This window comes from Euprymna scolopes, chromosome 19 (genome assembly GCF_053919585.1).
Source record: "Euprymna scolopes isolate OS-2025 chromosome 19, ASM5391958v1, whole genome shotgun sequence".
Lineage (NCBI taxonomy): Eukaryota > Metazoa > Mollusca > Cephalopoda > Sepiida > Sepiolidae > Euprymna > Euprymna scolopes.
Window position 1 is genome coordinate 137,667,514 of NC_136500.1, and position 14,184 is coordinate 137,681,697.

General features: G+C 34.8%; 1 protein-coding gene across 1 annotated transcript in view; it reads left to right on the plus strand.

The window, feature by feature from the left end:
• The window catches only part of LOC145239993 (uncharacterized), a 582,634-nt gene that overhangs the window by 266,531 nt on the left and 301,919 nt on the right, over window positions 1-14,184 (plus strand). The gene's annotated exons all lie outside the window — the stretch shown is intronic.

Genomic DNA, 14,184 nt, shown 5'->3' on the forward strand with positions numbered 1-14,184 from the left:
CTTCCACGTCCACTTTTGTCAGTTGTACCAAAGAGCAGATCTTTTGTTTGTCTGTCTGTTCTGACCACATGTCCTCAAAATCGCAATTTTCTGTCATCGACGTCGTCCAGTAGTCTTCGGCGAGGCACAGTCTTCTCCAGAACCCATTTGTTTGTACGTTTGCCTACCCAACTTACACGAATAAATCTACGGTAGCATTACAATTCAAAAGCATCAATTTTCCTCTTGTAAATTTTTTTCAAGGCCCAACATTCTGCTCTATATGTTGCTATTGAAAATACCAAAACTTGCAGGAGTCATTTCTTTGTGCGTTGTGAAATGTATGCGTCTTTCCAGATATTGGTTAGCGCAATCATTGCTGTATTTGCCATTGCAATACGTCGTCTTTCTTCTTTGCTGTCATCTACTTTGTTTGTGAACACTGCACTCAGGTGTTTGAAATCTTCTACATTTTCAATATTTTGATTTTCCACAAATAGGTTTTCATCATTTGGTGGCTGCGTTATTTTCATTACTTTTTTTTAATTATTAAAACATATGCAAATGCATTTGATTCAAATACCGTTTATAATTTACCAAATTTTGTCTTATTGATCATAATATATTGTTTTATTTCTTCCAGACGAAGTTCTCAGAAATCAAGCCCCGCCCCCTACTAGAGGTTAACACTTGAACTCTACACGAGATACATAAATATTCGAATGCTCAATTACAGTTCTTTACCTCTAAGACACTGAGTTAGTAAAGACAAAAATTAGAAAAATTATTTTTACCCTCCCCCAATAAACCATTTTCATATGTTATATGTTTCGTATGCTTTTATTGGATGCGAGGACAAGAATGCGTAAATTCTGGTGAAGTAATCAGTTTCGTGCATTAATATCACTTGGATTGGAAGAGGGGCACCATTCTCCGTAAAAGCTATTGTGGGTTAGACATACTGAGATCATATTTGGGCAGCTAATATTATGTTATTTTGAATATTTGGTCAAATGTTTACATTTAGGAAAAAAGGGTACTAGTGCACTTATTGATCCGTGCTGAAACAATAACGTTATTATTTAAAAAAAGCCATTCTTAACATGAGGAGAGGAGGGAGTTTTGTACCTATTCTATACTTTGACCTTACAATTGAATAAAAACATATCAAAACTTTAATTAAATTTGGAAATACGATTTTAAAAAAAAAACAGCGTGGATCAGTAAATGCACTAGCACCTAAAAAAGTATCCTCGTGCAAGTTTTTTCTCAAGGATAGTGTCTAGTAGGCATTCAAGGCTTTGCAGTAGGCATTCAAGTTATTTATCTCTGTCTCTGTCTGTCTGTTGGTTTCTCTCTCTCTCTCTATATATATATATATCTATATATATATATATATATATATATATATATATATATATATATATATATATATATATCATTATTTACTATAATAATTCTTAAATACTTACAGACACTAGTGTTTCATCATTTCGGGAATCGTCAGTGCACGGTGTCACGATTTACACCAGTCGATAGAGTCGAACCTGGCGACAGGAGCCATCGTTGGCTTTATTGGCAAGTGCCCAATCACTTCGGTTACGGTTAACCGCGAGAAATGCTGTTGAATTTAAACATTTGTATTTTAAATGCTTTTTAACGTCTCTCAGAGTGTTCTAATTATATTGTGATCTGCGCATAAAAGCTAAATTGACCAACTTTAATTGAGCTGAAAGTGCTCAATTATAAGAAACGAGTTTCTTAAAGCGGCTGACATAATTTTTTACTATAATAATTATTGAATACCTACAGATACTAAGTGTTTCATTCTTTCGGGAATCATCAGGGCAGGACATCACGATTAACAATAGTCGATTTGAACCCGGCGACAGGACCCATCTCTGGCTACATCAGCAAGGCGCAATCCATTCTGCTGCCGTTAACCGCGAGAAATATTGTCGAAATTTAAACACACACAAACACACACACACACACACACACACACACACACATACATACATACATACATACATACATACATACATACATATATATATATATATATATATATATATATATATATATATATATTCAGAATAATTAAATACAATAACTCTACTGGTGTGCAAATCCAGTGATTATCGGTCTTACAAAATATTATTGGATGTAATATTTTATATAAGACTATACCAGCTAAATTAAATTGCTCAATATACTAGATAGAGCAAATAAATCATAATTTAGGGATTTAAAATTAGTGATGTGAAAGTTAAATTTAAAATATAGAAATGTTATTGTATGCAAGACTAAGAATACAGTAGAGTAAAATATATTTCCTTAACCCATGAGTTTTTGATGTTTATACATCTCCTCGGAGGAAAAATATTAACAAATATTATAAAAGGTTTACACTTTATTTGCTTACGGTAATTAAGATAGCAAATTAAATTAAATGCTTTTTTTGTTTTTGTTTTTTAACATGGAGTTCACCACTTATCAAGGCCCAATGGCCACTCGGGGATAAGGGTTATTGTGTGTACAGTAATCAATGGGATAGTGTGGCAATAGTATTGGAGAATTGAAAAGATGTCATTACTTAGGGGGGCGGTTCATCACGAATTTGTTTGTGTTGGACTTGAAGACATCCAGGTTGAAGTCGGGAGGGAAACAGCAAGCGGAACAGAGTCCACAGGCGTGCAGTTCTAAGAAAGAAGCTTTGTTTATGGAATCTTCGTTTTGATTTAGGCACAGATTAGGAGTGGGGAAAATTATTGACGGTGGTTTCAGCTAGTCGGGTATTTTTTTAAAAAGATTGGCGATGGGGGACCAGAGAATGGAGCTCGGACGAGCGCTTGCCATGGAAATAACGATAGAACAACGACAGGCTCGATACGTCTCTTCTGTGGGAAAGAGGTTGCAGGGTAGAGAAAAGGGCATCCCCCACCAAGCGACAAAGTCTATTTTGTACTCTATCAAGGCAGGATAGGCTGTTTTTAGAAGTTCCTGCCCAGATGTGGCAGCAGTACTCTCTCTTTGGACGTACTTGGCTCTTATATAGATATATAAAGTTTTTAAATCATTTTAGCTACACAGAATAAGGTAAACTGGATATTGATGCATCAAAAAGGGGGGGAGTATTGAACTTCAAATCGAAAGTGTAGGAATGGCAAATCCTGTAATCGAAGCTCTTGGTATTCGGCAGGTGAAAATTACATTATACCTGAAAACAAGTTCGATATCCATTAGTCGCGTGCTCTCGTGTAATGAATGAATGCGTGAATGTAGTATTGACATGAACTACTTAAAGATAAACTAAAATGACCGAAAAATGGGCTGAAATGACTTAAATAATTAAAAAGTAAATGACTTAGAATGATTTTAATGAACTTAAGGATGGATTGAATGACCTTAAGAATGACTTGAATGCTTAAAAAATAACTGGAATCCTTCAAAAACATTTGAATGATCTGGAGAATGACTTGAATGGCTTTGAGATGACTGGTTGTAAAGTGGGTGATTATTTTACATTAAATTAATACAGATAAGTGATCCACCACTTTATATCACAAAGTTACAAACGTAAGTACAGCATGTAGTAAGAACAGATACAACACTTTGATCTTGCCCAAAAGGCCAAGAAAAGGGTATTTATTTTCTCCCCCACCGAGCAAATAAGGCACAAAGCCGATTTTTAATGTGAGGAGTGAAGGGTAAATAGGGATCAACTCCCCGGGGAGTAGGGGAGCTCGATAATGACAATTGGTATGAAGGGTTGCCCCTACATTGACCAAGGTCTTATATCTGGGGTTGGCATTTATTTTCTCCCCCACCGAGTAAATTAGGCACAAGGCCGATTTTTAATGTGAGCAGTGAAGGGGAAATGGGGACCAACTACCTGGAAGTAGGGGAGCGCGATAATGATAATTGGTATGAAGGGGGTCCCATACATTAACAAAGGTCTTATATGTACGGTTGGTATTTATTTGCTCCCCCAGCTAGCAAATTAAGCACGAGGCCGATTTTTAATGTGAGGAGTGAAGGGGAAATGGGGGCCAACTCCTCGGGGAATAGTGGAGCTGGGTAGTGACAATTGGTATGAAGGGTTGCCCCTACATTGACCAAGGTCTTATATGTGGGGTTGGTATTTATTTGCTCCCCCACCGAGCAGATAAAGCAAAAGGCCGATTTTTAATGTGGAGAGAGAGGGAGGAGGAAGGGAAAAGGGGACCAGCTACCGACGGTTGGGAAATGGGAGCTGGATAGTGACAATTGGTATGAAGGTTTGCCCCTACATTGACCAAGGTCTTATATGTGGGGTTGGTATTTATTAGCTCCCCCACCGAGCAGATTAGGCAAAAGGCCGATTTTTAATGTGAGGAGTGAAGTGGAAATGGGGACCAACTCCCCGGAAGTAGTGAAACTGGATAGTGACAATTGGTATGAAGGGTTGCCCCTACATTGTCTAAGGTCTTATATGTGGGGTTTGTATTTATTTGCTCCCCCACTGAGCAAATTAGGCACGAGGCCGATTTTTAATGTGAGGAGTGAAGGGGAATAGGGGACCAACTTCCCAGGACGTAGGGGAGCTGGGTAGTTACAATTGGTATGAAGGGTTGCCCCTACATTGTCTAAGGTCTTATATGTGGGGTTTGTATTTATTTGCTCCCCCACTGAGCAAATTAGGCACGAGGCCGATTTTTAATGTGAGGAGTGAAGGGGAATAGGGGACCAACTTCCCAGGGCGTAGGGGAGCTGGGTAGTGACAATTGGTATGAAGGGTTGCCCCTACATTGTCTAAGGTCTTATATGTGGGGTTTGTATTTATTTGCTTCCCCACTGAGCAAATTAGGCACGAGGCCGATTTTTAATGTGAGGAGTGAAGGGGAATAGGGGACCAACTTCCCAGGACGTAGGGGAGCTGGGTAGTGACAATTGGTATGAAGGGTTGCCCCTACATTGTCTAAGGTCTTATATGTGGGGTTTGTATTTATTTGCTTCCCCACTGAGCAAATTAGGCACAAGGCCGATTTTAATGGGGAGAGAGAGGGAAGGTGAAGGGAAAAGGGGACCAGCTCCCGATGGGTGGGAAATAGGGAGCTGGATAGTGACAATTGGTATGAAGGGTTTCCCCTACATTGATCAAGGTCTTATATGTGGGGTTGCCCCCACATATGGTCTTTGCTTGCAGTATCTGCCGGAACAGATACTACACTTTGATTTTGGCCAAAAGCCAAGAAAAGGGTATTTATTTGCTCCCCCACCGAGCAAATTAGGCACAAAGCCGATTTTAATGTGAGGTGTGAAGGGGAAATGGGGACGAGCTCTCCGGGGAGCAGGGGAGCAGGGGAGCCGGGCAGTGACAACCGGCATAAAGGGGCTCCCCCACATTTCCAAGGTCTTATATGTAGGATTTCCCCCACACATGGTCACCGCTTTCAGCATCCGCCGGAACAGACACCACACTTTGATCCCGGCCAAAAGGTCAAGAAAAAGCTTTAAAAGCTAACAACAGCATCTATTAACAACGGACCTTTGATCTTAATCAAAAAGACCAAGCACAAAAGTGTTACGGACAGACCGACAGACAGATCGATCGACTGACCGATCGACGGAGTGACTTATAGAGTCGCTTGCACGCGACTAAAAATGGCATTTGCAATAGTCTCGTTATAGTTATGATGGTACGGTTACAAAATATTGCGATGTTATATTTATAACCAGTGGTGTTAAAAGCGAACGAATCAAATCCCTGTACAGAGAGAGCATCAAAAACACTCGAGGATAGTGCCCTGTAGACATTCAAGTTCTCTCCAGTAGGCCTCTGGGAATGGAACAATACAAATCGAAAAGTATTTCGTTTTCTAAACTATTACAATTTCTACTTATATATAAAAGACATTTAGTCTGTGTGTGTCTATATATTATTCCCTATGAATTCCGATACGTTTGACCGATTTATTTGATATTTTAGATAAACGTACTTCATGTGTCTGGGATTGTTATCAGGCAGGGTCTGTATCGAATTACCTCAAATAAGTCTCGATAATTGATAATCGATAAAAAATCTGATTTAATAATGATCAGTGCGATTTTACCATAGTTAACACCCTTATACAGTCTAATATCACAACTGCCTTTGAGAGGTTTTCTCACCACACAAGCAGACAAACCTGGCTTATAAAAGTAATAGTAGGTGTTTTGATGAGACAGAGCGCGTTCCAAATAAATATTTCTGGTTGGAGCGCAACTAAAGCATGATACTTGACTTTTGACTTTAAACTTTAATTCAAGCCATTATTGTTAGAAATTTCTTTGAATTTCTAACGCTAAAAAAGAAACAACTTATTTTTTTCAGAACAAACTTGTGTTTTTGGAAGTTTAATTAAACCTCAACAAGTTATTGCAATTTAAATATATATATTTTTAAATACATATTCAATTACAATGACGGAAAATAGTCTTCAATTATGTGCTTTTCAAAAACGTTTCCTCTGGAGAGTTCCTTTTTTTTTTTTTTTTTTTTGGTAAAAAAAAAGTTAAGTAGTTTTTTTTTTTTTTCGAGTAAAATAGTTTCATTCCTTCCAGCGAATTAGTTTCTGCTCTGAGAAGGTTCATTTTTTTTAGTCTTTTATTGAAAGCTTCTGCTCAGTTAATTTGCATAAGTGGTTTTATGAAAATTGTCTTAAAGTCCGTGTTAAGATTATGTCTAACACTCCCTCTATGAAGATTGCAATATAGTTATTGCAATTAAAAGAAGAGTATGTTCCTCTTTTTTTATCTCATGAAAAAGTGAATTTGTATATTTTGGAAAGGTTGCATTTGTTTCTAAGTTTATACACTCCTTTTAGAAAAGAATATTCTAAGTGTTTTCTATTTATATGAATAGGATTCTTGCTATCTTTATTAAATATATTTATACTCACTTATGATTTTTTTAAAATACATTTACTCAATTACGAGCATATTTTTTATGAAATATTTTTTTACTAAATATATTTACCCACGAGTATATTCCTTTTATTAAACATATTAAATTATACTCACTTTACGAGCATTTTTAAACAAATTTATAAATCTTATGTACCTGATATAATTAAGTACCGTTTTAATAAACTAACTTTACTGTATTTAAGTATGTAAAACATGAATGACTTTAATTGTTCCTTCTAATTATTTTTTAATGAAAAAGTGAATTCATATATTGGAGAAGTTGCATTTGTTTATTAATTTATAAACACCTCCCTTTTAGAAGCTGTATTAAAATGTTTTCCAATATATATATATATGTGTGTGTGTGTGTGTGTATATATATGTATATATATGTATATATAACTACTTCATTTACTCACACAAATTTAATATACGAAAGTATAGATTTATGCGTAAACTTTAAGTATTTACTTCAAAACGTAGGTAGAGCTAGTTAGTAATTTATAAAATATATATGGCGATTAAGCTACACTGAATATTCTGCGTTTCATTCACTGTAGGATTCGTCAGGCTTATGCGCATAAGCCTGACGAATCCTACAGTGGATGAAAGGCAGAATATTCAGTGTAGCTTAATCGCCATATATATTTTATAAATTACTATATGTATATATATGTATATATATATGTGTGTATATATATGTGTGTATATATATGTGTATATATATATATATGTGTGCATATATATGTGTGTATATATGTGTATATATGGGTGTATATGTGTGTATATATATATGTATGTATATATGTATATATACATGTAGATGTGTGTATATATATGTATATATATATGTATATGTGTATATATATGTATATGTGTGTATATATATATGTATATATATGTATATGTATATATATATGTATATATATATATATACAAGGAGAGATATTTAATTGTAGCCCTATTTACTTATAAATAATCAATATTATCCTTCATCATTTCATGGAATTTAGCAGTGGCCTTGCTTTTAGGTCTGGTTCTGGGTTTAATGGACACGTCTTTAATACTATTATTTATTATTGAAATTTTAAAGTTTTATTTAATGAGTTTTGGTCACGTTGTTCTTGTAAAACCTCTTGCTCTTCAGATCTTAAAACTAAAGAGGCATTTTTCATGAGGACTTTGTACATTAATAATACAGAAAATAAATAATATAAGAGTTGTGTACATGGGAGCATTTTTAGAATGAAAACTGATTAAAATTACTTGTTGTGGTAAAAATAGACATGGTCATATCTACCAATTAGGATTTTCCCTTCTCATTAGTTAAAATGAGGAAACAATGATTTTGAGTGTAAGACTTTTTTTTTAATTTTAAATATCGTCATTCCGAAGTATACGGTTTGAATATTTCCACGCTTGATTTTACTCTCGACAAAATCAATCCCAAAAGAATTCAAACTTTTGTCAATTTCTTTTTAGGTTGGTATTATCGAATGTGAGAAAGTCAGTTACAGTTGTAATACTTTCAAAGGACCCACTTTGTCTATTTTGTAGCAGATTTCTTTTAGAAATACATTTAAAATTAATTTAACTAATCAAATATTAAAGAGTTCATTCGTTTAAAGACTCCGTATAATTGTGGTTGAATAAATGTTACAGGTTAAGCGGGCATTGCAGTGTGTGTGTGTGTGTGTGTGTGTGTGTGTGTGTGTGTGTGTGTTTTATTTTTAGGAATACACGTACATGTTAAAGTTGCACAGGAATGTATCGCCTTTAAATTTGGATTTTTTTTTTTCGTTTTTTGAAATATGCTTTTTTTTCTTTAAAACGTTTTTGGAAATATGTTAGTAATTACTTACGCTGAAAAAGAAACAACTTTTTTTTCAGAACAAACTGATATATTTTTTTTTTTTTAGGTTTAATTAAGACCCAACAAGTTATTGCAATTTCAAAAAAAATATTTAAATATATATTCAATTACAATGAAGCCAAATAGTCTTCAATTAGGTCATTTCCAAAACCGTTTGTTCTGGAGAATTTATGGTATTATTACCATACATTAACATGCGTACTAATTAGAGGTCACCATTTCGGTAGGCTCCACTTCGGGGCACCTCCGATAACAGGGAGAACTGGAGCGCTGAAATAGAAAGAAACACTGGTAAAAGAAGACATTGTCTTCTTATAAAAATGAGGACGTGTAACGCGACTTTGTTATGAATTCATGAGGTTTTATATATCCAATATATATGTGTGTGTTTCCCGAAACTCGGGTTACAAAGAAAGACAGTGCATTTTGTAAAGTCTGTATTAATGTTCAATGCTCCTCTTGGCTACCTAACGGAAGCGGAGGAGTGAGGCGTGTGTTCTGTCTCTAGTCGCCGTGGAAGTAAGGACGTTTCCTTCACTCGAATGTCCCACGTAAACCGTTCTCGCTTTTCATTGGCTGGAACCTCTGATGACGTATAAGAAGAAAGGAAGGAAAAGAGAAAAGAGTAGGGAGAAAGAGAGAATTAAGGTGAGAATACAGCCTAGTCTCGTAGTAGTAGCAGCTCGCTACAAGTTCTTTCTTCGTTGGTGAAAGTTCAGTAGGTACCTCCAAACTGTTGTGTACTACGTCATCAATCTTAACAAAAACATGACGTCATCAGTAGGTGTTTTATTGTAATTTCTATGGAAGAACATTAGCACTATAAAATTTATATTATATTGATTTTTTTAAAATTTGATAATTGAACATTTATTAATCGTATATTTTTCTATACAAAAAATAAATGTGTTCGGCCATATAAAAAATGTAATTTATTTATGATAGTTTTTCTTTAACATTTTCATTTAAACTGTTAAACACGAACAAGAAAAATAGGTTATCAATTAATCTGCTTGTTTTTTTAAATACAATCCACAACTGTATATAACACGCTGAAATGATTCATAGTTTTTTCTATTGTTTATTTTTTATTTTTTTATGTTTGAAGTTTTGTTTTTATTAAAGTTAATTCTATACAAATATTAATTCCTTATTCAGAAAGTCTCTTCCAAATTCGTATTTGGTTAAGTGATAAAATTCAATATATGAATCATATGAATAACGAATGTGATATTTTCCTTAATGGAAACGTAAAATCTTTTCAATAAAGAACTAGGCAGACGATAAAATGAATTATCTACAAATGCTTGTTCTTACAGGCTTCCGTATATTTTAGAAAAAAAGCGCAAATTTTGATTTCAACCTCAGTCATTTTAAATAATCAAATCGAAACGAATTTTTTATTGCCGATTTTTCTTTTGTAATTTTTATTATCTCAAGTCATATATTATATTATATGAATATATATTTTTTTAATATTGGAAACCTGTTATATAAAGAAATCGGTTTAAACTTCATATCGCGTAATATTTGAAAATAATATAATTAAAAGCTTTTTAAAAATAATTATTTTTTAGAATTCGTTTTTTTTTTTGTTGTAATTCAAATAATTATGTTACCAAGAAAAAAAATCAAGAAAAATTGTTCATTTTTTTTAACATAATATTAATATTTTTTTTACAACTTTGAGGTAAGTGAAAAAATGATGGGATTTTATATATATATATATATATATATATATATATATATAACTGTTTTTGATTTATTTGATCTTTCTAGCTTTAAAAAAAATGTTAAAATTTTATCGATCGACATTTATTTTTTTCAGTTTTCGTAACAGAAAATATGGGGGGGGGGTATAAAACTTAAAAAAATCCTCTAATATATTTAACAAAATCTACTTATAATATGCAAGTTTATTTAATAATGAATAAATATCGAAAATTTCAAGTAAATATGACTATCATTTGATTTTTGCTAGATTTTTAAACAGAGGTGTGTCGACGGCTTAAAACACGTTACTAGATAGGAACGTTGTTTTAATGCGTCGATAATGTAAACACGATTTTTGTCTCGCATTTTCATTATTTTTTGTATGCTGTAAAAGAAAAATATTAGCAGTTTATTTGAAGCTTCTTCCTTTAAATAGCAAAAAAAAGTTAGGATGGTAATAAATTAATTACAGTTACATCGTGTTACATATAGGGGGGGAAACTGTGGCGCGCGTTGGAGGTACATAAAGTTCAGTAGTTTTGTTTTTGTTTTTCGAGTAAAATAATTTCATACCTTCCAGCGAATTGGTTTCTGCTCTTCTGAGGAAGGTTCATTTATTTTATTTTATTTATTTATTTTTTTTTTAGTATTTTATTGAGAGATTCTGCTCAACAGTTAATTTGCATAAGTGGATTTATGCAAATTGTCTTAAAGTCTGTGTCAAGATTATTTCTAACATTATCTATAAAAAAATAATTATATAAAATCAACGGTAGGTTGTTTAGAATGCAATGCCGACTACAGTGTACTATGGACTTAGGTATGTGAGGCTTTCGTCCGATCTACTGTGATGGGTCCTCAACTAGAGCAGGCAATAAATCGATTTGATTGAAAAATTGGAAACTTCACCGACTTTGATGAAATAAAAAATATGGGAAAGTGACAACGTCAAGCTTACCAACTAGTATCCTTATAAAAAAGCATAATCTTAATAAAATTATTTGATAAATAAAATTATCAGCTATTTGATTCTCTGCAAGTACACTATATTTCTATGCAAGTTTTATATCGTTTATTTAAACGCATGGATGCATATCGTAATGGTAATATCTACAGCCACCTACATTGAAAATACTGCTATGAAACCAGGCATAGTTATAAAGAATAAGTCAGAGAGAGTGGCAACCATGGTTGAAGTAAGTTTCCCTTATGATGGAGGCCTGAACAGAGCTGAAGAGGAGAAACAGACCAAATATCAAGGTCTCATGTATGATATGAAAAGAAAATGGAATTTTAGGGAGATATCAATCATACCAGTTGTCATAGGTGCCACAGGGCTTATGAAAAAGAAACTGAAGTCCTACCTAACTAATATTCCTGGTGAACCAAGTGCAAAAGAGATCCAGACAATTGCAGCTAAGGGACTAACGAGGTTATTAAAAAGAGCTCTCGGTTGGTTTCAATAAAAAGCAGGGCAATGTTGGCAGCTGGTTTGGCTGCCCCATACCCAGCGTTACAATCTTAAAAGAAAAAAATGAAAAAAAAAGAAGAAAAATTAATGGAACACATACATCAAGTCTGTTGCCAAGGTCGCTGGAAAGATGGTGGGATCCTTCTACCGCTCCAGAAGATATCTCACTACTGATGCAATTCTCTATCTAAATAAAAGCCAAGTACGTGCAAGGATGGAATACTGTTGCCATATCTGGATAGGAGCTGCTTAAAACAGCCTATCCTGTCTTGACAGAGTACAAAATAGACTTCGTGGCTTAGTGGGGGATGCCCTTTTTTCTACCCTGCAACCTCTCTCCCACAGAAGAGACGATGCGAGCCTATCCTTGTTTTATCGTTATTTCCATGGCAGGGGCTCGTCTGAACTCCAATCTCTGGTCCCCCCTCGCCAATCTTTCACGAAAAACGCCCGTCTAGCTGAATCCACTGTGAAAAATTTCCCCCACTCTATATCTGTGCCTAAATCAAAACGCGGATTCCATGAACAAAGCTTCTTTCTTAGAACTGCACGCCTGTGGAACTCTGTTCCGTCTGTCTGCTTCCCACCGGACTACAACTTGGATGTCTTCAAGTCCAATGTTAACAAATTCCTGATGAACCGTCCCCTTAAGTAAACACTTCATCAAATCTCCACACTAACGTAATGCACTTGCAATAACCCTTATCCTTGAGTGGCTTCCGGGCCTTGATAAGTGGTTATCACTGTGTAAAAAAAAGAAGTTTAGCTGAGCTTTAATGTGCAGCCAGTATTATGTGCCTCGCAATTCCGTAACTTTTTTAATTGAGGGTCACCACTTATCAAGGGACAGGTGCTACTCTAAAGTGCGACTGCTAGTCGGAGAGACAAAACCGTGATAATCAGGACTGAGAGGACTTAGGTAAAGTTTTACTATGGACATGTGAGGTTCAACAAGAAATTATTTACATTAAACTTGAACACAACCATGTTATAGTCAGCTGGGAAGCATCTCGACGATATTGCTCTCCATAGACGGCGAGGTACAGAAAAAAAAACTCTGTTCATGGAATTTGGGGCACATAATGAGTGAGTCAAATTGTTGATTCTTGCCATAGCTAGACGAGTATTTGTTACAAAAGTTTTAAATGGGTGCATAGATGAAAGCTTCCTTGAACACCTTGCATAAAAGTAACAATAAATCAACGAATTTCAAAGATGGTTCTGTACCCTTTTAACATTGTCCAGAAACTAACACGTTGTATGCCTCAGTCGCAACGCAGATAAAGCATAGAAAATAACTTCAACTCGATTGTTTTGTTGTTGTACCCACTCTCTCGTTACTGCTGTGACGTCACTCACGTGATCGTCTTCTCGAGCGTAATTCACGCTTCTAACGTGATCTCGAACGTTCTTTCCGTCTCTAACGAAATCTATTTTTTAAAGTCTTTCTTTTACCATACTGTTGACGTCATTTAATGTACATTTGCGTACGCATATCTGAGCTATGTTACACTATTTCAAGGCAAGACCCCTACTCGTCGATGTAGCACCCAATGAAAAGGGAGCCTTGTGGTTGCTCTCGACTACATTTGGCCACTTAGATTATCTAGTTACTATAATCGTATCGAGTATTATTATTCTGTCACATGAAATTATAGCTGTGGGGACGGAACAGACTGATTACAGAGTATGACGAATGCTTGTGCTTATAAGAAAGTCCGAGCGTAAACGTACGATTTATCTGAATGCATTTCAAAGTGCAGCACGGAAAATAAAATTGGGTATGTCTTAGTTTCCCGCTTATTATGGATGAATGCGGCACCTGATAGCAAACATTGGACACGTTCTTTTGCGGACAAGGCGTATATTTAGACTTTTAGTCCTGTCGGAAGGCCTAATGTTCGGCAAGATAAAACGTCTTGTGACATGTCTAATACGATTTGAAATATTAGACCCGAGCTTGGCAAGCAGCCAATAAGGCTTACTGTCAAGTTACGAGATAAGGAAATACATCAAATAAAAACGGTAAAACAAGTTGTTTCAAATGGATGGTGGTATTATTTACATTATTGACATATTTCGGACTTGCACCTACATATTCGTTTCTTCTTATTTAGAGAGTATTACGGTCGTGGTAACCTCTGGCCTTCCGAGCTAGATGATTGTTCTTACATAAATTATTTAAATTCTTTTTTTTTTTTTTTTTTACATTTTCATC